At 36.5% G+C, this 20523-nt stretch overlaps 1 protein-coding gene across 2 annotated transcripts in view; it reads right to left on the bottom strand.

Moving 5' to 3' along the window:
* The window catches only part of kek2 (leucine-rich repeat, immunoglobulin-like domain-containing kekkon 2 protein), a 62852-nt gene that overhangs the window by 38945 nt on the left and 3384 nt on the right, over positions 1-20523 (bottom strand). For both annotated transcript variants that reach the window (XM_089463558.1, XM_089463557.1), the window contains exon 2: positions 9967-10010. The gene's annotated coding sequence lies outside the window, so the exon portion shown is untranslated. The remainder of the gene's footprint in view (positions 1-9966; positions 10011-20523) is intronic.

The following is a 20523-nucleotide window of genomic DNA, read 5'->3' as shown; positions in this document are numbered from 1 at the left end:
GTAACTCTGCAGTTAATCTACATAAGGCTGACTTAATACAGTGTCTAACATTAATATTATTATTATTATTTTTTTTATTTTTTTTTTTTTTTTTATTGAAAGAATACCTTTTCGATGATGTATGTATTTATGAAAATATAATACTTGACATAACTAAAAATAATTATACATAAACCGAAAAACCTCGAAATTTAGCGTTATTTTCTCAGCTTTACAGTTTTAGACTTATCTACAAAATTTATGTCAGCATTATAAAATGCAACATACTTATTAACAACTGATTTCAAATTTTAATACAATTTTCTTATATATCTCTAACAAGCAACAAATCGTGCTTACTATTCCAAGAGATATGCCTCATCAGTAACTTAAACAGTGGCTCATAAAAATATATCCTTGGCATAACAGATCAACTAATTTCGCCGGACTCTATAATGCGCGCAAAGTCAAATTGCTTTGATCATAATATTTACGTATACAAATCATATATGAAAATGGCCAACGCCAGCTGCAGGTCAATTAATCAGGCCAATTTAAAGGCCTGCTGTTGCTGCTGTTGGCAACAAATTGACTTTATTATCACTTAAATGTCATGACAGATGGCTACCGTAAAAGCGCAGACATAAACGAAGCAAATATATATATATACATAAATATGAATATATATAAATATTCAAATACACTTTAACAAATGAAATTAAATTGGATTTCTGTTATTCAGTTGAAGTTATTATGACATTAAAGAAATCTTTTATTGAACAAAATACAATTTATTGTAATTGAATAACTTGTGTTTATCTTATGGCCATGTTGTAACTTATAGAGTTATGCATAATGTACAGTTATTTATGAACGTAAATAAGGCCGCGCAGCGCCGGTTAATTGCAGCGCACAATGCCAGCAACTCAATTCACGCCGTAAAGTCGTAAACCGCAACGCGAATAAATACACCTATGAAATATATATATATATATATTAAATTTCTGTTCGATTCGGCAGATACACATATTTATATTTCATACATGTTTATGTTTATTGTTAGTTGTTAACAGCTTTAAAGCAAACACATTCTTAAAGCGACTCCGTGGCTTAAAATGACATTTGTGCGGCGATGCTGCAGGCGCGTGCCGCTAATTAATGGCCAGCAATTTGTGTGGCCGCGCCCTGAAAAGTATGCTATGGAAATTTTTCTAGGCCAGCAGCAAGTGATTCTCATCGTCGTCGTTGTTGTTGTTGTTGCAGTCTGTTTGTTTGTGTGTTTGTTTGCTGGGCAATTGTCGTCGGAGCGCACAATGTTTGTCGGCGCATGCTTTGCCATAATTTATGTGCGGTGCGATTTTTTTTCTATTTGCCTTCAAAGTTGTAATTCTCTTGTTTTAGAAAAATGTTTGCGCCGAGCATGCCACATGCAGCATTTATTTACATGTCTACATTTACATACGCCACACACACACACATGTACATAGCGCCCGTGTTAGTCGCGCAATTGGCTTTTAATATTTCGTATTAGCAACTGACGCGAATTTCGCAGGGCCATAATATATTTATGTTGAATGCCAGCGCAAAATGTATGCAATTCGAGTGCTGTTTAATTTATGGCCAGCACAAATATGCAGCTGCTCGATTGCAGACTTTGTCTGCTTATTTATTTATGCCGCATACATTTTTGAAATCAAATCCACAAAAAAAAAAAAAAAAAAAAAAAAAAAAAACCCAAAAGGAAAGAAAAACCAACCAGGAAATATATGAAATTTACTCTGACATTTTGGACGGGCTGCCAACACGTTTGTGATATTAAAAGCCTCTCCAATCATTTAAGCCACTTGCCCGAACTCCAAACCATTTCGCATGCCAATGGGCAACAGCACTAGAAATGTTTCACTTTTTGGCAGCAATTTAATCGCACGTTTCCATTCATAATTCAGTTAGAGTTGGGCATTTATGCATATATTTATGAATGTATTTGTATATTTATATATGTTTATATGCTTATATGTGTGCGTGCGTGTGTGTATGTGTGCTTCTATTAACATGCTCATTGAAGCGTTTCATAATGGACAAAAATAGCTGTGTATGTATCTGGCAACCAAGCACATTTGCCTCCAGCATCAACTCATTTTCACATTAAAGGAGCGCCAATGTGGCGCGCTGGAAAAATGCCAAAAATGAGAGCACACACACACACACATGTAGCTGGGTCTGGTACATATGTGCTGGGGCCAAAAACTTGCTGCCATTATATAGCATACAATAAATGTATGCTGCTAGCATTAGAGACCAACTAAATTATCACTAATATGAAGCTGCTAGAGGATAACCGTAACACAGCGTATACATACATGTGTGTGTGTGTGTTAGGCGTGGCAAATAAACACATCAGCTAAAATGCTTTTTACTTAAATTAACAACACGGAACAGCTTGCTTCGATTTTGGGCGCTCAACTAACGTCAAGTCATTAACTTGAGTATGTGTATGTGTTTGGGTGTGAGTGTGTATGTGCACGTATTGAAACGCCAAGCGCAAAATCAATGAAATACCCGCAAGTAAATACACAAAATGCCAAAAAGAAGCGAAGAAAAAGAGGAAAGCAAATCGAAATTGATATGCTCTTGCTGGCTTAACGGTAAGAAGTATCATAACATGACGAATAAGAAGCAGCACTTCAAGAAGATAGTGTGAGCTATAAGATACAATCTGGCAAACGACATATATGCATATGTATGTGTATATGTAAACATACATAAGTAGTACATAGGCAACTTTTCATATTAAACATCTGCAATGGGCCCAAATTCCCAAAAACTTTCTCAAGTTCGACTCCTGATGGCTATTATATGCCCACTTTATGCGTTCTACATTCAAATTGAATTCGAGCTCAGCTATTCAAGCCCTCACTCACTGCTTATGGCATTCTCATTCAAATTTCTGTGATTGAGTGAAACAAATCAGTTAATGGCAGGAGATCTGTTTACTTTTGTAAATGTGATTAAAATCAAACCCGAAAATATTTCATTTGCCAATGATGCTACGAGCAGCCAATTCAATATGATAAAGGAGCGCTGCAGTCTCAGAAGACTAGGCCAGTTAAATAAAGCAATTGTGAATGCCTTTGCTTAGATTTGTTATTTATAAAGTATGCAAAGTGTACAGAGTGTATGGGCCTAAGGCGGAAGCGAGCCCAGTTTTACGCAGCTGTTATGCAATGGAAACATAGCCATTGAAAGCGAGTACCCTTTATCGCCAGGGTATAAAAATTCGAATGCTGCCTGCGTGCCTCAGACTAACTGGTATGGCATACTTAAGCAATCGGAGCAAATGTTTTATCGTCACTTTGCCACACACACTCACACACGAATTCCCCCATTCGTGTGTGTGTATGCGTGGCATACAAAATGGCGCCAGGGTCCTTTTCGCCTTTCGCTCAGCATCTTTTGCCTCAATCTCAAGCGTCTCGAATGGCCATCAATGCAAAGCCTCAGCAAGACAGAAGAGAGACAGTGAGAGAGAGAGAAAGAGAGAGGGAGAGAGGATTAAGGAAAACGTCGCAAAAGAAAAGCGACATATCATGCTGTTTAAGCATATATTAAAGCCAACTCGACTTTATGCAAAATTCAATTGAATAGTGCTTCAAATTTATAGTACGTTTATACATACATATATAATTAGCGCTGCTTGGCAACCCGGTTCAATGGGCCACAAATAATTCGCCAGCAGCTCGAGCAAAAACAAACAAACAAATAAATTGTACGAAAAAGAGCAAAAACTTTTCCACAAAACACAAACAGTTACAAGATGAAGAAGCAGATGAAGAACAAGAGGCAGCAGAGGCAGCAGCAGCTACAGCAACAGAGAGAAATCTTGAAAGTTTACAATGCGCAGTAAGTGAAGCCGCAGGCTAAACAAATTTGGGGCCGCCTTCGAGCACTCGCAGGACTCTGTTCGAGGCGCTCCTCGCCTGACAATAGTCAAAGTCAAAGTGGCGATGGCAACAAAAGGCTCGCTCCCATCTAAGTTGCCAGCAAATTTATTAATATTGTTCTATATAAACAGCAAATGCGCGAAAATAAAGCAGGCTGGCGCGCAGGCTGAAGCAGCCAGGAGTGGGCGTGGCAGCAGCCCCAGCCCCTACTATAAATCGTGTAAATGCTTCAGCTCAACGTGGCTCAGCTTTCAGTCTCCCGCTAAACATCAGGCATCATCATACGATGCGAGAAATCAGTTTACAGAAAATACGAAAAATTAAGGAAAACCTTTTACAGTGCCGGCACAAATATTAGCACAGTTTGTACCATTAGCTCCCTCGAATATTTGATTTTATTGCAATTTATTTAATTGCAAATTGAAATCGAATGAATTTATTAAATAAATAAAGATAATAAAATATATATATATATATATATATATATATGGTAAATAAATTTTATAAAATATATAAAATATGTTTCCTTCAAAATTTCATTCCATTCACTTATATTATTTTATATGAATATCAATTAAATGAAATGCTATTGGCACGCACATAAATAAACTGAATATGCAAACAAATATTTTGCAAATTAAACAAACAAACAAAATTTAAAAAAATTAAAAAAAAAAAATACTACTACATATATGGTTTTTGCTGCCGCTACATATAAATTTATTCATTGCATTGATTGATGAATAACTAATAAAACTCAGATCTTGTATATATCTGTGTAATTTAATTAAATAAAATGCCTTCCCGTATCATTGTTGATTTCTTATTTGCATACGCTGCGAGCCATTCATAAACACTCGAAACGATTCATATTTATTGTTTCCGCTTGGCAGTGCAACTGCATGCAATAAGCGGATGTCCTCCAGCTGTCCATCTGCATCAGAGTCAGAGTCAGCAACAGCAACAGCATGTGCATGTGCATGTGCATATGCATGTGCATGTGCATGTGTAAATGAAATAAGTAAGAAATTACATTTTTAACATTTAAATCAATTCAGTTTGACTTGCGCTGGCCGCTGGGCAAACCACAGAAAAAGGCAAAGAACGACCCAAAGTTCATATATGGACAGCAGCTTGAATCGAATTTAATTAAAAAACTGACAGGCAATGCTAAATGATTGGTTCTGGTTGAAAGAGGGCGAGGAAGAGGGAAGAGAGAGGGTGCGGTTGATTTGGGGGTTGGCTTAGTAAACTTAAGCAAATGAAATGCCTTGGAATATGCCGAGCTGGTGCTCTTAAGCGACTTAAGGCAGCCCCAGCAGCAATGAAAATTGTCTTCAAACTGGCGACACAAAGCGAAACAGCAATAATGGCTGTGGGGTTGTTACGATTGCGTGTGTGTGGGAATAAGGATATAAGTGATGCTGAGCGAGGGTGGCTTGACTATGGAGCTACAGCAAATTTACATATTTTAAATAACTTGTGGGGCTCACTAAAGAGACTCCGGGCTCTGGGCTGACAATGGCGACGCCAAGACAACTCCAATTTATTTGCAATTTGTTTGAAATTTATATCAAAGGCATTCAGAGACACACACGCCCACACTCACACACACACACACACACACACACACAATGACAATCACAATCATACGCAGGCACACTCCCCATGCTCTCATAATTGCACTCATAAAATGGGAACAGCTCAGCGCCTCGATATTTATGCATATCTAACTGCACACACAGACAAACAAACAAATTATGTACTCATTTGAATACACATTCTAATGCGAATCACGTTGACAAAAATTCATTGAAGTGTGCTGAACACACACGTAGAGACAGAGTGAGAGGGGGATGGGGAGGGGGAGAGGGAGAGGCACAGCTATTGCCCAATTCGAGCTACCTTGACTTTCGAACTGTGTCGCCGTCATCCAATCAAGTAGCATAGAGTCATGCTGCTCTAGTTGGCTGTGTGTTGGTGTGACAAGGACACAACTTACTTTGGCACACACACACACGCACACGCACACACACTTGCAAGCAGGCTAAGCCGATACCCAGTTAACCTATCAGGACATGGCACAATGTGTAGAAAATTAAATGTGCGCCCCTCCAGCGGGGCAGCAAGTCATGTGTGCGGTTGTCCTTCGAGCTCTTAATGCCTGCGTCTGTATGCGTGCGTGTCTGTGTGTGTGTGTGTGCTAGTGTGTGTAATGTTAATGCAAACTAAATACACAACAGGCTGAGCATTAAGTCGATTGCTTCAAGGACCTAAACGCGCACCAATCTCTCTCTCTCTCTCTCTCTCTCTTCCACTTCTACAATTCCTGCCAGCAACAGCTCCAGCTCCAGCTACAGCTCCTGCTCCTGCTCCAGCTTGGCGCTTTGTCATTACCTCTGGCAGACAAAACTCCTGCCAGAGACTTCGGCTCATGTGTTGTCTGCAGCTCCCACTCACTTAATTCTCGCTTTTGCTGCCACTTGAAGTGTAAATGAGTGGCTGACTACCCACCCTACCCCCACCACCACTACCCCCACCCATCACTCTCTATCTATGGTGTGTGTAAACGCTGAGGCTGCTTTTTAATAAGCAATTTACTTTTAGCTTAACAACGCTCAAGTGCCGCCGCCTGTAATGAAATACGCGGGCGGGCCTAAGCAGACAGCTTACAAACATACAATTACATACATATACAATATATATGTACACACATATATACATCTCACACTTTTTATATAGAACGAACTTGCAATGATTTTCCTTTCGCCCTGTTTGCCAACGATAATTAATTTTTTGGCCCGTTTGTGCGCAAGTTAAGACCTTCAGTTTTTTATTCATTAAAAATAAATTAGAATGTTTCTATTTACTTATGCATGTACGTATATATGCGACACACACTGTGAACCTTGGCAACCAGCTTCATGTGTCCCGCTGTTGTCTTTGGCGAGAGTCTTTGGCAAATTACTCACAAGTACTTAAATCCTCATTTTCTTCTAGCTCCATCGATTTTATTTTCCCTTTTGTCTATGCAAAATTAACAAAGATTTTTTACTGCAATTAAATTGTTGCTGTTTATGAACATTTACTTTATTGGCTTGCCTTTTTTTAATAATTCTATTATATCTCAAAATTAAGTAACTAAGGCTTCTTGGAAAAAATTTATTATTCAAAAATGATTTAATAATTTTATACAGCACAATTTCGTCTGCTGAGGAATATGATATTCCGGAATAGATGGGGATTTCCAAGAAAATGCTTCATGTCAAAAATCTTTTGTTTTTGTTTTCATAGGACTTTTTGCAAAATTCGAGGTAAACACAATGCTGCTTATATGTATGAATTATATGCTTATATGAAAATCATATTTTTATATGTAAATTGTATTTAAAACATTAAAAAAAAAAAATCATATTGAATGGTAAAGGCATAATTCATTGTAATAATGTATTGTTAAATATTTTTATTTTATATAAAAACTATATTGTATTTATATTTAATAAAAAATATAATGTTAAAAAAAAATAATAATATTAATAAAAATAATAATAATAACAATAATAATAATAATATAATAATTATGCATATAATACAAAAATATATATATTTTGGTTTGTTTTTGTTTTTTTCATAAAAATTATTTTTAATATGAAAGTTAAACAAAAAAAATAGTTTTACCAACAAATAATTAATTAAGAAATTCAGTTTTAGTTTTTAATGAGTTGCAGAGCTTAAATGTTTAAATATATTAAAATCTACAGACAAATTAAATTCTTAAAAAAAGCTAAGCCTTTCAACAAACGCTCTTTCTTTTTGCTTATATAAAATATGTTAAATAAAAAGACATTTATTTTTACAATACTATCTAGACTTGGGCATAGAAATAAAAAGAGATCCAGGCATTGATTGTATCTAACATAAAAATAGCCATAAGAACGAAAGTAACATTGGAGAGGGACACGAGTGTAAAAATATGTGCAGAGGTCGAATATGTTGGGTGCACAGAGTAAGAAGCTTTCAATGACTGGAAGTATCTCATGATGTCCATGTGAGCCTTTAATTTAAAGCAATAATCTAAATTAAATCTTTAACATGTTAAAGGTTTAGTTGAGTCTATAGAAATCTATGATTATAGATTCATATCACATAAGTCATCTCTCCCTCATGCTGGCTGCATTTACTTGGGCTCTCTATTCATAGTCTCAGACCCAGCAATCCGTTGAGGAAGCTTATGCAAAGTCTGCTGAAAATGGGACTAGGAGTAACAGCCTGTTTATTGCTGTTAATGCCGAATGCCATTGATGCTATAAAAATGAAATTCATGAGTTTGGCCAAAGAGCAACAAAGTGTATTTGAATTTAAAAACTTAAAACTCTATATATATAAAACAAAAATATAAAACAAGTTTACCATAGAATAAAATAAAAAACTGAAATTATTTTCCAGAGCCGGAGCCAGAGCCTGTTTCTAGGCCAGCTGAGGCTGAAGTATATCAAAGTGAAACAAGTTGGCTGGAATCATTTGAAGTTGATTTTTATTGCCGTAGTCCTGGCTTTAATAAAATGTGGCCACATTTGAGCACCTGCTGTGCCCGCAGGCACTTGGATATGGTTTTGTTTGTTGTTCTTGTTAGGCAGGTGGGCTCACAGTTCTTGTCCAGTGGCAGTCTGGTAGTCTGGCCGTGTGGCACTCTGGCAGTCAGTTGTCAGGAGCGTTGACAAAAAGTGTGTACTTCATTTTGATATGGCCACAATTGCGGCGTTAACATGGCAGCCATGTTTAAGCTGTTCATAAATCAAATTGGTTTTTATCGTGCTGGCCATTTGTCAGTGCACCTTTTACATGGTCAACGCTTTTCAGCCGCAATTCCCATTGCCGTTGATTAAATAAACCAAAATCGAAATTCTGTTTGTGCTTGCGCTGCCGAGGCGCCAGTACATAAATATTATTTTCGTAAATCTCAATGAAATATGGCCAGACCACTTTGACGAATGGCTATGCGCGGCCCCAGCACATATGCATACCGAATGTTCATAAATAAATAAATGAATTAAATGCCCCAAAATACGAAGAACAGAGCACAGCCTACGGGCCAGGTGCAGGCCAAATAGTAGACAGACGGCCATTTATGAGAGGCCCAAATGAAAGCCGGCACCAGCACCACATCCAAAATGAATTAAATGCTCGAAAAAAAAAAATGAAAAAAATTAAAAGTCACTTCAAAGCAACAGACGCAGCTTCTGATTTGCATATTTAATGCCATTTGCATAAAGCAAACATAACAAACGTTTCCCATCCATCCCTCATACCCTACCAGGGCCACCTTTCGCTAAATAAATGGGAATTCTAAAAGGTTTCGATCAAGATGGCTCGAAAGGCGAAATAAATAAGCATAAGCTTAAGATTATTACTAGATAAAATGGCAAGAGATTGTGGAATAATGTAATTAAATACAAAATATATTTATTACACAAAAATATTTATAAAATATATATATTTAAAATATTAAAATAAAAATATTTTAAAATAAATCCAAACAATATTAAATATACATATTACATAAAAACAAAACTTAATAATAAAAAGTTAATAATTTAATTTAGCAATAATATAAAAATTATTTAAAAAAATATATTTTATTAAAAAAGAATTGTATTTTTAATATGTATTTGAAATATTTTATTATGCATTTTCTTTTTAATTTTCAATATTAAAGAAATATATATTTTTAAAACTTCAGTTCTATTTTTTTTTAATATTTTTATATTATTTTATTTATTTGTTAATAAAAATTGAAATCATTTTTAGAAATAAAATAAAATAATTTAATAGGCACTACACATCAACAAAATAGCTCGCTCACAAATCAAAACCTTTTTATATATACAAAATCTATCATTGCAACAAATATTTTGGAAAAAAAAAAAAAATAAATAAATAAAAATATACAATATCCATTACCACCTTTCACAGGGTATTTCACAGTTGATAACACAGAGCTTGTTAATTTAAACTTTCGAATTGCTGCAGAGAGATTCGTACATACCTTTATCACTTTAATCAGACTCGGCGCTGGGCTCCACTTGTGACCTGCAATGAAAAAATGCAGAGCACAAAAAAGGGGTTTCATATTAGAAATGTTTATAACTTTTCCTTATTCACAGCTACATAAGAGACAAAGGCGGCAAGCGAACAAAAAAACTGTCGTTAAGCTCTATATATATGTACATACATATATAAATATATATATATAATTTTTTTTTGTATTTTTGGAATTGTAAAGTGAACAATATGCAAATATGTGCTCGGGATGCTTACGGAATTTAAATTTTAAGCTAAGCCCCAAAATATGCCCAGGCTGACCCTTTGTATGACGTATTTCGAGCTGAGGACACGCCACCAAAAACACAAAAAAAAAATAAGAAATAGAAGAAGAAGAACGACAATAAAATTAAATATTCTATTTAATGGCATTCGCCGTATGCCAACTAAGGACAGTTGAAGGAGCCGTGTAGACATGGCTCGTGCAAATATTCTGCGCTTTGAAATTGAAGTCCTAAGAGTAACTTTTGTTTCACACTAAGTCTATCTATTGGCTTCATGGAACTCTTCGAGCAACTCATCCTGGCGTGTGTGACTCTTTTGGCAGGTATTAAATTCAACACGTATATCTTTGAAATACTCATAGAGAGAGAGAGAGAGAGAGAGAGAGAGAGTGATAGAGAGAGGAGGGTGGGAAGTTAGAGATAGAGTGTGAGTCGAGCAAATTGCATTCGCATTATATCAATTTTATTGCCGCGCCCGGCTATAATTCTCATGTCCTCGCCAGGAGCATGCAAATAAAATGTATAAAAAACGAGATTTTATTGACGGTCTCGAGTTTGGTCCGGCAGCGTTTGCCCTTTTTATTCTAATTTCGTGGCCCGGCTTGTTGTTTGGGCTTATCTGCTCTCCACATGCCCATCGAGCGCAAGGGCAACGCAATTTCGCCTCTCTTTGTTTCATATAAATTAAGCAGATTATATGGAGTCAGATAGGACTGAGTGTGTGTGTGAGTGTGTTTGTGTGTATAGAAACTGGCAAACCAGATTGCAAAATCAAGAAAGTAACTTTAAAAGGCACTCAGAAGAGCACACGGCTCGTTGAAAAGACGCCTCAATCGATGACACAAATAATACCTCAATTAAGCCAACCCAAAAAAGAAAAAAAAAAAAGATGAAAAAGTAACAGAAAAGCAAAGAAACAAAATTACGCTTGGGCAGCACAATTCGAAAATTGTGTAGAGCGCAAAACATAATGGAAAACAAGCAACATTTTGTCGAGTATTTTCAGTGCGCCTCAATTTATGCCACAATATTCGACTCAATAGATATTTAATACTCAGCGATTTCTGCAGAAATAGCAAGCAAGCGTGTGATAGGCTGGATAGCCCGACTGGCAGATGCCCTGACTACTACAGAGAACTCTAATATCAAGTACTTTAAGTTTCTTTTGTTCATATACAGTAGACAAAACATACACACACACACACATGCAGGCACATAGGCACATCCTGCTCTTAGGCTATGATAGGTGAAATGATTCGTACTGTAACTACTGTCCTATTGCGACTATTTTTGAATAATTACGACTATATGTATCTATTTCTCTATCTCTATACCTATCTATATAGACTTATCTATATTTATCTAGCTATCTATCTATCTGTCTGTTAAGCTGCTATCTATCTATCTATCTATACCCATCTATGGCACATGTATGTACGTCTTTATTTTTACACCGCAGCAATATTGTCCACTATTTCAGATGCATAGAAAGTGAGGTATGCCTAACTGAAAATATGCTTCAATGACCAAAAACCCGTCATTTGTGGTATTTCAACTACGCCTAAAAGGCGTTAGCTAGCATTCATACGAAAATACCAGAAAATCAGACAAGGCTAGATCGACTAAGCTCATCAACCACGCCACGACTTCTGCTGCCTGCTACATGCCTTCTCAGCAAACCTGTATGCCTCAAAATCTGAGTTTAAATGAGTTTAGGGTATACAAAAAAATTATGGGAAACACCGCAGCAGCGTCGAACTTTTCTTGCTGTTGCTGCGGATCGAAGGTCGCAATGAGTGGCTCTATATATACATATACATAATTATGTATATATACACCTACACTGCATATATATGTATGTCTGTGTGTGTTGGGCAGCGTGTTGCGCTGTTTACATAATATTTTCATGTATATTTTGCAGCTTGTACATATTTTTTAATGATTTTCTTCTTCTTCGTCTTCAACTTCTTCCCGGTGTTTTTTTATTTTTTTTATTTTTACTTTTCTCTGTCGGCCTGCTTTGGCAAACTTTGAAAGGCGACGCCGTATTACAACTCAACTTGGGAGGCGCTTGGCTGGCTCGTGCACTGTGGTTTTGGTGTGTGTGTGTGTGTGTGGGTGGGTGGCTTAAATGCCACCCCCACTCGGTCTGACTTGTGTGCGAGAGTGGGGATAGGGTCCACACAGGGCATAATTGCGCTGCCGTCGAGGCAAATGAAAAACGCCTCGCAATATTGAAGCTGCGAACTTTTCAAGTGTAAGAAATTTAATTTCGAAATGTAGGTTTAACGAACGGAAATTGCTTTCGCTGCCTCAGAATGGAGTAAAAGCTCTTGCTGTGTATTGTTCTCGTTCTTCCACGCACCGATCCCCTTGCCCCACGCTCGCCCCCTCTCCTTTCCCACCATCGCTTTGGCCATTGTTGTCGGAGCAAAGGAGCAACAGCGAAAGTTGTACAAAAACAGAAAAACAAAACACCAAATTTTCTGTATATAAATTCAGCTTTTTGCTGCTTGTTTTCATTTTGCAATTTGTTTGCTTAACTTTCTGATTGAGCTGGTGGCTCATTGCGGCGCATTACGTCAAAGAAAATGAAATTATTTAATGTTTTACATTTGTTCGATGGCTCCCAGAACCACCAGCAGCAATACCACACAATATCTTCACCCTTGGCCTCGTTTTTTGTGCATTACTTTTTATTTTTCACACTCTCTCTTTCTCTCTCTCTCTCTCTCTCTCTCTCTCTCTCTCTCTCTCTCTCTCTCTCTCTCTCTCTCTCTCTCTCTCTTTCACTTCAGGGGCCAGGCGGGCGCGTAATTGCGACTGATTTGTTTGGCATTTTGCACGGCCATTTATTTTCGTCATGGTCAGCTTGAGGCTCACCCGCCAGGATGTGGCCAGGCAGACAGGAATGAGGCACAGCGCGTTGATTGAGCCCATTGGGAATTCGACATGGCGAATGCTGGAATGGGAATGGGAATGGAACTGCACAATAATTTGACAAGCTGCCGTCCCACAACTTCTACAGAAATATATGTAATATATATTCCTGCATTTATGATTCTCTTTTCAAGTGAAATACTTAAAATGGGCGCATAATTTCCAAAATCTCAAAGAGATGCGTAGCTGTTGCTCGACTTTAATTATGTCAAAGTAATTAAAGTGACATAAACACAAATGTTTTTCAAAAGAAGTAGAAAACTTTGCTGAATAATAATGAAAATAAAAATTGTATTTTTGTATCAAAGTTTTAAGTTAAGAATATATTTTTCTTATGGCGCTTACGTTAAATGAGAGCTGTGTTATACAGCAGAATATAATTAAGGTTATATCGTAGAGCATTTCAATATTAGAGATGCAAAATATTTATTACTCAAATTCGTCTATTTATTTATATTTTTATTCTTCAGGGAACTAAAGATGTGTCTCTAGTTATATAAAAAATAATATATATCCTTCACAACAACAGTCGATTCTCAGCTCCCTCCTTTTATTATTAACAGCTCCTTTGCAGGGACTTATTTTGCTTCGAAGTTATTTTTCTTTATTTCGAAACATTAAGCAAATAATCTGAATCGAATTGTTTGACAAAAACAAGACTTTAATAATGCCGCAGTTAACGCTTGGCGCCAGTGAATTTTTCTGGCTCCCAAAATTGAGAAGGCCCATGAAAGGACGTGCGTTGTGATACGATTGAAGCAATAACAAAAAATACGACGGGAAAGGAAGAACTAAAAAAATCACAAAGGATGACTGGTAAATGCTGGGAAAATTGGGAAAAATCTGTGACCCTAGTCTATAATACCCAGAAAGCACAAAATACACAGACACTCTTCATGATTTCAAAAATGATTTTTACGTATTTTAATAATTGTTTTAGTTTAGGTTTTATTTAAAAAATAATAATAATAAATAAATAAATAAAATAAAAAAGGTTTAAGTGGAATATCTATATATATTTGCTAATAAATTTCAATAAATATTGAAATAATAAATAATAATGATATTGAAAAAAATAGATTATTAAAAAAAATAATAAATAATATTAATAATAAATAAATAAAAATCTAAAAAACATTAAAAAATATTTAGAAATATTCTTGTTGGAATATCTTGAAAATTTTAGAAATGAATTTTTTTAATATATGTATATGTATTTTAAAATATAAAATAGAAAACTGGAAAATGTGCAATAAATTTACATTACTCCTACAAAATTGCACATCAATTTAAAGGTGTGCTCCACAGCTCCAGTATTTTAATTATTATTCAATCAATTTGTAAATGCTCTTTAAACAATTCATTATGTCTGAGGTATTTAGTCCACAGCCATTGGCAAATATTGCCCTTAATTGCAATATTTCGCTGCAACTTAATGGGGCAGCTGTGAAATATTTATGCTTTCATTACTGATAAATGCAATGCATATATATTTAAAATAAGCAACACAGTAAAATATGTATATATATTTTTTTAAATAAATATATTGATGAGTTTTTATTTAAAGCGCACAATTAACAGGGTAATTGCGTATTGAGTCTATTGTTTTGCTGCAGCAGGCCATTAAATACTTGGCCACATTGTTGAGCGATTTGCCGGGCGGGCCAATTGGCCACACGAAAATCAACTGCTGAGGCTAAGCCGAAGCACTTTGCAAACACTTTTGGCTTATTAAACATTCAACCTTTACCCTTGATGGCTGTCAAAAGTGCAGCTGCAGCAGCTAGCAATGGGCCAGTGAGTAGCTAGAAATTATGGCTGCTCCATTAGCGGCTGGCGGCATTCGCCCGGCCTGCATGCGCTTGGCCAAAAGTTTTGGGCCCCACAAACTTTATGGCCCAAACTCAACGAACGTTGACAGCAGCTATGTGGCCATTGGCATCGATCAGAGAAGTCGGCTCGGTTGAGCTTATATAAAAACATTAATAACATTAGCCTGGCCAAAAACAAACTAATCAAACTTTTGGCCAGCAACAGAACTGACAACAACAACAAGAACGACAACAACAACAACTACAACAGCTACAACTCGTAACAAATTGCTTTATTTTCTAATGCTGCTTCTCATCTATATGCTGCGGCTGCCTGCCGCTTCCTTGATATTTTAGAATATTAACCCAGAAAACTTGCGACGTCCCAGCGAACTGGGCCAGCCAAAAAGAAAAAAAAAAAGAAAAAAAAATCGAAAATCAATTTTAGTTAATGTGCCCGGGCAAGTTTGCTGTTTTCTCCTTTCTGCTCTCTGCTGGCTGCTGGCTGCCCGGGGCCACACACACAGCCTGTGGCACGCACACATGTGGCAGCTACGACGCCCCCGCACACAGGACTGTCCGTTCGTCCGTCTGTCGATGCGTCGCCCAAAAATCTAACTTGGCAAATCTGAATGCGTTGGCAGCGACTCCTGCTACAGCTGCTGCTACTCCTGCTGCTGCTGCTGCTGCTGCTGCTGCTGCGCTGACTCCTCTGCTCAGAGTCGACTGTGCTGCCGGTGTCCATAGCATATTTTTGCATATATGTATGTATATGTAGTTTATGCAAACATTTTTACCCGCCCGCATAAATTATGGCGTTTCTCAACACTTTGCCACACTGCTGTGGCACACTGTCTCGGCCATAAAATTAGACCGTATATAAAAGGGTGTGGCCCACAAAAGTGGCCCAACAATCGCTGTTTATTCTGCATGTCATTTACATGTGTGCGTGTGTATCTGTGTGTGCGTGGCTAAAAGCTGGTTGAGACACTCCAATGAATGTGGATGCGCCTATATGCAAATATTTCAGTAAGTACTACTAAGTACATGTTTATACAGTATATATAGCATCTATATTTCCATGTACATATATTGTAGAAATTTTATGGGCTTTTTAATGAAAAGAACTTATATAAAGGCAAAGCCATAAATAATAATTAATTCTAGGAAATTAGAATGGTGGTTATGATATCTGTTTCGCCTTTTTAAGAAAGCAGGCAATCCTCCCCCATTTATGCATAAGACCCAACGCCATATGAATTCCGGGAATTAATTATATTTATGTACACAGAGAGCTGAGAAAAGAAACCTTTCAAAATTGTTTTTCAGCAGCTTCGATATTGATTCAAACATTTCAATTCAGTTGTAAAAAAACTAAAAAATAAATACATAATAAATAAATAAAAAAAAAAAAAAATAAATAAAAAAAAAAAAAAAAAAAAAACGAGAATTGTTCAATTTTAAATTGTAACAGTAACAAAATAAAATAAAAATTTAAAAAAAAAATAAATAAATAAATAATTGAATTGAAAATAATCAATTTAAGCCATTGCAATGTAACAGGCTTTATTTAGTTATTAAACATTACTAAATAAATGAAATAAATAATATTATTAAATAATAAATTTATTATTTCTACAGATCTACTTTTGATCTTTTTCGTTTTCTGTTTAAACTATCACGCTCCCTTCTTCTGCTTTATTTATTTAACACTAACTGTCGAAATCGTCATTAGCATCGATAAGGCAAAGCATCAATAGATATTATATTTATTGATATTTAACTTGCTGTGCCCTGTCATCTCCTATTAACCTATCACACTATATATATATCCAAACTCAACCAATCAGCTTAAAACTTCCATTCCCTGCGATTGAATATCTGAGGCTCATAAAGCAGGAATCCCACATAATATGTTCAACATTTCCATGCCTTAAAAATTGTTTAAATTGAAGCTATAAATTCTCACAATTTTTTATGCCTCAAACATAATTTCAAATGATATAAATATTACATATAATTATACTTTTTATCTTAATCTTCATCGGCATTTGTGAATAAAACGCATTTTTATTCTCTCTCAAATATATATATAAATATACATTTCTGTTTTATTTTAGCCTGCGTACTTCCAAGTGCTTTTTCAACCCAATTTATGCTTTAAATAATAGTTTCACGTTTGTTTATTATACCCTGAACCCATTGAAAATGGGAAATCAGGGTATAATGGTTTTGTGAAAAAGTATGTAACGGGCAGAAGGAGGCGTGGCAGACCCCACAAAGTATATATATTCTTGATCAGCGTGACGAGCTGAGTCGAAATAGCCCTGTCCGTCTGTCCGTCCGTCCGTCCGTCCGTCCGTCCGTCCGTCCGTCCGTCCGTCCGTCCGTCCGTCCGTCCGTCCGTCCGTATGAGTGCGTCGATCTCAGAAGTTATAAGAGCTAGAGAGCTGAAATTTGGCATGCATACTCGTGTGTACCATACGCAGTACGAGTTTGCTTTATTTTTTCGATAAATCGTCCGATAACTTTTTTATCGAGAATAATCGAAAAATTGATTTTGTTTTTTTAGCCTAATTTGAACATTTTTAAACCTGGAGTCTTCAAATTTGTGTTGTATATAAAGTTAATAGATACAAAGATTTTGTAATTTACAGATTTTGGATACCACGCCCCCTTCTCCCCCAATTTGTAAAAAACGCATTTCAAGTACTAGAGACTTGTGCTTTGGAATGTACACACATATTTACCATATGATTACACTCTGAAAGTTTCATTAAGATCATATGTTTACAAAAGAAATTATTCGACAAATAAATTCTCATAATATTGTCCACACTGCAGCGCAGCCCAAGCGCAGTCGCTGCTTACTGCGCAGTTAGCAGAGCGCAGGCTTATGCGTGCGTGTGGATGCATCTGTATGTATGTGTGCATAAAAGAAGTGCAGAATGATTAGAATATCAGCTTAGAGGGTTCAGGGTATCTCCTAGTCGAGCAGTCTCGACTAGAGTCTTCTTACTTGTTTTTATTTGTGTGATTTGATACCCTGCGGGAATTCAACAGGAAACTCTCAACAAATTTTGGTAAACAAAACAAGAAAAAAAAAAATAAAACACAACAAAATATAAACAAAGAGGACGACAAATATTTTCTGCTATTTTGTTATCAAAATATTTGAGTTTATTGAGTAAATAAAAAGTTTTGTTTTGAGCGAAATGTATGCAGGTCGCTTTATGCTGGACTTTAGTTGTGACGACATTTTGGGCAAATATGAACATTTATTTTGAATGAAAGACGAGGCGTTGGTGTGTCTCAATAGATGCTCATAGCATCAGTTAACAGAAATGAATACGAATAAATTATATTTGATATATAGGTGAAAAGAAATAAATAATAATAAATAGTTGAATAAGAGTACAAAAATTATATTAATAAAATAAAATATAGCTGTAATAGTAAAATATAAATAAATAATAATAAAAGAACAAACAATTAAGAGAGTTCTAGTCGAGACTGTTCCACTAGGAGATCCCTAGCATAGAGCTGTCATTCGAGTCATTCAACGCTTCCTTCCTTTAGCAACCAAGATATGCATACACATGCATGCATAGGCATGCCACCGCATGCACACATGTGTATGTGCTCTGTTATGGGAATTTAGTTCTTGAATAGATCCTCTTGCAGTGGGCCTATCTACCATCAAATTAAAAACAACAAACATTATAAATAAATAATATATAATAAATTTTGATCAGCAGAGCTGTTCGAGCTCGATAACAAAATTTTTTGTTTGTTTTTTTTTTTTTAAATTTATTTTGCATTTTATTGTCTAAAACTCTAAAGCATATTCTGCCTAAAACAGGTATAATTTTATCTATTTTTTTTATTTTTATTTTTTTTATTTTTGTTATTTCTTTTTTTTTTTTTTTACTTAATTCTATTTAAATATCAGGTGTACCCCAACGAATAATTGATTTATAAATTAATTGTAAGCTTCCTGCTATGAAAGCATTTCTCAGCAAACTCTTTGAAACCTCGAAATGAAGCCCAAATTTATACAGTAAAAAGTATTAGTTTTTATAGGCACATTTTTGCGCAGTGTAGCATTGTTTACAGCATATCCATACCGCAATTCTTCGATTCATATTCGCTTACTATTGACGCACACTTAGCATTGCAAAATGTTTGCTTCTTGTTTACATAACTGAGCTGTTGGCTGAGTGTTTGCTGCTCTCTGCTCTCTGCCCTCCTGCTCAATGCTCCCTGCTCTCTGCTCTCTGCTCTCTGCCCTCCTGCTCAATGCTCTCTGCTCCCTGCTCTCTGCTCTCTGCGGCCAAGGCATAGTTATCTACATAAATATGCAGAGCTTTCGCTGTCAGGATAACTGGCAGCATTTTGGACGCAGCTGCTCCAATAGTCACCCACTCACACACACACACACAGACGCACACATACAGAGGCGCACACCTTGAGGCTGGCTTTCACTGCGTCTTTTAGGCACACTTTGTGTTGATTTTATTGTACCAAGTACATTTAAGAGCGGCGTGAACAGGCGTACGGCGGCAACATCATTATCAGCAGCATTAGTATCACCATCATCATCATCATCATCATCATCAACACCCATCATCAGCAACGTGTGTTTTCATATGGGAACTAAATGTCTGCTCCATAGACAAGGATGAGAAGCTATTTTGGCTTTGTTATTGTTGTTGTTGTTGCTGTTGCCTTTTTAACGTGCCTCTCTCATGTTATTTACTTAACAATTTACTGAATAATTTAAATAGGCTGCCTTGCTTCTTTTGCTGCTCCTCCTGCTGCTCCTGCTGCTGGCGTTGTTGTTGTTGCTATTACACTTCCTGTTTGCGTCTCACCTCACCCCGCTGAATTATGAACGTTTGCTTTTTTGCCTGAATTTTCATGGGTGATAGTTGTCCACCCTCGCATTTTCACTATGTGGGTGTCTGTGGCTGTCTCATGCTGACATTTAATGCGGTATGTCTGTGTCTGTGTGTGGGTGGGTGTGTCTGTGTGTCTGTGTGTGAGTGTGTTGGCTGCGCTGTGTGTTGATAATGTGCATAATAAGCCTTAATTAATGTTAAATAATGAATTTTCTCATTTGCACGCCAGCCAATGCCGTTGTTGATGCCTCTGCTGAGACGAAGGCAGAGTCGGAGGAGGCTGAGGCTGATACCAAAAAACCAATGCCCCGGGAAAGCCAGGCAGGCGCTTTTCTTGTTAGGCGTATAAGTTTTTCGTGGGCATTACCAAATATTTACAGGTGGCTAAAGCACCGCCGCGGGCCGCCAGGTAAACCCACCTGCGACTTGCTTCTGTTGTGGTTTGGCTCCTTCTTCACCTTCAAAAATTTGCCGAGCCGCTGCGCAAATATTTTAAACTTATTTTCAGCATTTTTTTCCCCCCTTTTGTTGCTATTATTTTTGAATGTATGTTTGGCCTGTTGTTAATTAAAATTGCTATGAAAAGGGTTTTGTTTGCCTTTTTACTGGACTGGGGCCGGTGAAT

This window comes from Drosophila arizonae, chromosome 3 (genome assembly GCF_054131065.1).
Source record: "Drosophila arizonae isolate 15081-1271.41 chromosome 3, UAZ_ARI_1.0, whole genome shotgun sequence".
Classification (NCBI taxonomy): Eukaryota; Metazoa; Arthropoda; class Insecta; order Diptera; family Drosophilidae; genus Drosophila; species Drosophila arizonae.
Note: the sequence above shows the minus strand (reverse complement) of the source record. Positions and strands in the feature narration are given on the sequence as shown.